Below are 4,438 nucleotides of genomic sequence, written 5' to 3' on the forward strand. Positions count from 1 at the left end.
GGATTCTTTTACATACCACTGAATATGCATTAATCTTCAGGGCCCAAAGGAGATCTTTGTGCTTCTTGCTTGACTCCCAACGACAGTGCTGGCAAGTAATTGAATTAGTACATTTTGATGTCAGTTTACCTATGTGTTTAACTTGGTCTGTTAATGTGTATTAATAATGTCCTTTCTTTTTACCTACTTCTCTTTCTTTTTCTTTTTTCTTTTTTTCCCCCTTCCCTTTGCCCTCTGCACACTGCTTTTGTAACAGATTGGCTTTTGATTGGACAGCCATTTATTGGGTGTGTCCGGCTTAAGGGTTTATAAAGCAGTGTGTTGTGGGTATTAAGTATGGTCACTGAGGAGAAACATGCTTATGACATAGGAAACGCGTCTGACCTATTTTTTCCTGCCTAATTTTGCCTGTCACTTACCACTTATGCCTTTTTTTACCTGTTTTGGCATTGTATGGATATTTACCTATTATATTGAGCATTTGTTTGTGCTAAACAATAAACGGGTATTTCACTGCTTACCATCGTTTGCTTTTCTTAGCTTTACTGGGTGCGCTGATTGTTGGTGTTGTTCTATTATTTGAGCGTGGATGGAAGCGCTCTTTTCTCCGCACCAGGACAGCTGAGTATTCTGAGAACACATCACCACTATGTCAAGGGGGGGTGTCTGACTATGTGAAGCGCACTGATCGTCGGGGACTTTACTCACAGTTAGTATTTGAATGTTTGAGCGCTTCCCGGTTGCTGCATACATAGTTATTCCATCATCTGAGCGGGTAAGCTGCACTAACATTCATTTGATCTGTTATTCATTTATTCATCACATTGGATATATGATTATTTGCAAGTGTTGTAAGTCGTAGTACACCCTGAAGTGGAACACAATTATTAACGGAATTATAAGCAGTTGATATATATTTGGGCTAAGTGTGTTGTAACATGGCAGCAGGGGGATTTGTTTTACAGCAATTTGCTGAGGATGTTAGTGATAGTGAGGATCTATTTAACACTGACACTATGGAACAAGAGGCTAATACTAATCTGGACAGTTTATTCTTTAAAATGGACACTTTATTGAAGACTGATACTAGAATTGAAATGGATATAAAGAGTTTCCAGATGTACAAAAAGGCACAACACATACCACGCGGCCAACGCATTAGAAAATGTCCCTCTTTCCAGGTGACAAATCAGTCTTTCATAGATAAATGGAATAAAGTGCTTACAGAGTGCTCTTTAGCACTTATTGATCTGCTTATTGAATATAAAAAAACATTATGTCAGGAATTGAGTGATGAAAAGTTAAAGTTGCAGTCATATTTACGCCCCTTGAGTGAGAACCCAGATTTTGTTAAATATGACACTAAATTACATAAGGTTATTACTGATTCAAAAAACAAAAAATAAGGAGAGACAAACAAGATTATGAACTTAATAAAGTGTACAAATGGACCGTGACAGATACAAGAAGGAGATACAAGAGTTCATATAAAGGTCGAGCCTCTGATTATAGAAAAGTAAGATTTGCAGAGACTGACACTGAATACGATTATGACTCTTCAGATATTGAGACAACTGTTGACACTTCTCTGGTTACTGAGGCATCACCATCTTTTGCACTTAACACTGAGGATACTTTTCCTTCCACCTCAAGTGTCTCACAGTCAAAAAACGAGAAGGGACAGCTGAAGCACACTGCAAGAAAAAAAACACGCAGAGGGGGGCGTGGAAGTTTTAGGAAACCGAAGTCAGGATCCAGAGACACTGACCCCCAGACCACGGCGGTATCCACAGAGGAGGAGAGCCACACAATTTCAGAAATATGCATGAAGTATAAAAATTTTATTAATCTTTCATCCTTTGTTTTATCTAGGACACAGTTAGAGGTCCTGTCTTTGGGTCTTGGTTTTTCTCCTACCACACACTTTAACCTTTTTGACACAGTTGTTGATCTGAACAAATTTGTCAGATCTCTTGTTCTTAAGAAATATTTTTTGGGTGCTGTGGATACTGGTCAAAGTGTAATTAGTAGAGATAAACCAACTCCCATTAGATGTGGTTTAGATTTTTCTGAGGAATGTTCAATTTTAGACCTCATTGCATTGGATAGAGAAAACTTAGATTTGCACCCTTGTGCAGTTGGGGATACTCAGGATTTAACTAAAATGAAAGTAAAATCTAAATTTTATCCTGTTAAATCTAGATCCAGTTCAATAGAGGTGTTCCAGAAGACAGTGGAACAGGAATTAAGGAAACTTAATTCCACTGAACCCAATCGACAACATAAAAATGATAACCTATCTAAGGCACAATATTTGTCCATTCAAGAACTTAAGACTAACTATGAGCTTGTCATACGTAACTCAGATAAAGGTGGTAAGGTGGTAGTTCTTGATCAACAGGACTATTTACAGGAAGCATTTAGACAGTTATTGGATGTCACAGTGTATGAGAAACTCAGGAACAATCCCGTGTTTATGTACAAATCAAAATTGAAAAGTATTTTAGAAGGTGCATTACATGATGGTGTCATCACACAGGCTAATTTCGACTTTCTCTACACTGAGCATCCAATCACAGCGATTTTTCACTCCTTACCCAAACTTCACAAGCTTGATACCAATCCACCTGGTAGACCCATCGTGGCTGGAATTGGCTCATTGAATGAGCCCCTTTCAGAGTTGATAGATGGGTATTTACAACCCTTTGTTTTGGGTCTTATGAGTTACATTAGAGACACATGTTATTACACAGATAGAAGGCCTGGTTTGGCAAGAATAATTTATTTTTGTGACCATTGATGTTGTCTCATTGTACACTTGTATACCCCATGACAAAGGAAGTTTGGCAATTGATTTTTTTCTTGACACATCAGGGTTTCTCTGGACTACCTTCTAACGCACAACTTTTTCATGTTTGAGGGGGGATTCTATCTCCAGAGGCGTGGGACAGCAATGGGGGCCAAGTTTGCCCCCTCCTATGCCATCCTCTATTTGGGTTGGTGGGAGCTGTCCCACGTCTATGGAGATGGGAACCCCTACAGAGAATATATAAAATTTTACGGTCGCTACATCGACGATATTTTGTTGATTTGGGAGGGTCCGGAGGACCTTCTTGAACCGTTTCTGAACTATTTACAAGACAATTCTTTAAATCTCAAATTTACTATGGAGCACAGTAAAACCTCAATTCCATTTTTGGATATTGAGTTACACCCCAATAGAGAAAATTCATGTATAGAGATTGAATTGTTCCGCAAAGTGACTGCTGGAAATAATATCTTAAATGCTACATCATGTCATCCTAGACATACCTTCTCATCTATCCCTAAAAGTCAATATATTAGGGTAAAACGCAACTGTACCACTAATCAGAGTTACTTAAAACATTCAAATGATTTAACTGACAGATTGACCCAAAGAGGGTATTCAAGGCCAGCTCTTGATACTATTAAGAGTGAAGTTGATCTTCTAGATAGAAAGGATCTCTTTTTGTCTAGTGGAACAAAGGATGTTGATAAATTTAATAAACCAAAATCCATCACTTCTTATAGTGTTGAATATGGTCAAATTTGTAATATTGTACGTAAGGCTCTTCCAATTTTGGCTACTGACGACAGTCTGGCAGGTATTATTAAGCAAGGTATTTGCTTTGTATCACGCAAGGCTCATACTTTGGGCAATTTATTGTCAACTTCAATGCTGCCACGGACACAGTCTAACAAAAATTGTCTCTCTATCAAGCCAGGATTCTTTAAGTGTGGGAGCAGAAGATGTAAATCCTGCTCCTATGCTTCTTTTGGTACAAGTTTTGTATCTACCAAGAATCAAAAACACTTTGAAATTCGGGAGCATATGACTTGCAACTCTTGCTATGTCATATATCTTTTGACCTGCAGGGGTTGTTTCAGGCAGTATGTTGGACAAACGACACGTGCTCTTAAAGATCGCTTTCTTGAGCACTTACGCTCAATTGAAGATCCTGAGTCCACTACTCCCATCTCCCTGCATTTCAAACAACATCATAATTCTGACAGCTCCCTGCTGACATTCCAAGCTATCCAACTGATTCCAAGGCACCCAAGAGGTGGTAATAGAGGTATAACTCTCAGTAAAAGAGAAGTTTATTGGATTTTTCAGTTGTATACTAGAATGCCAGATGGGTTAAATTCAGAATGGGATGTGAAGTTATAAGTAGATCAATAAGTTATTTTTTCCTCTCTTTGAATTGTTTTTTTTTTTAAACAATGTCTCTTTACATCCTTAGCATTATTGCTTATATTTGTTATTTGTTATTTTTTATTTTTATAAAAAGTGACTTTACACTGATCAAGTATAATTGAATTAGTACATTGTAATGTCAGTTTACCTATGTGTTTAACTTGGTCTGTTAATGTGTATTAATAATGTCCTTTCTTTTTACCTACTTCTCTTTCTTTT

Source organism: Bombina bombina, chromosome 2 (genome assembly GCF_027579735.1).
Source record: "Bombina bombina isolate aBomBom1 chromosome 2, aBomBom1.pri, whole genome shotgun sequence".
In the NCBI taxonomy this organism is placed as follows: Eukaryota; Metazoa; Chordata; class Amphibia; order Anura; family Bombinatoridae; genus Bombina; species Bombina bombina.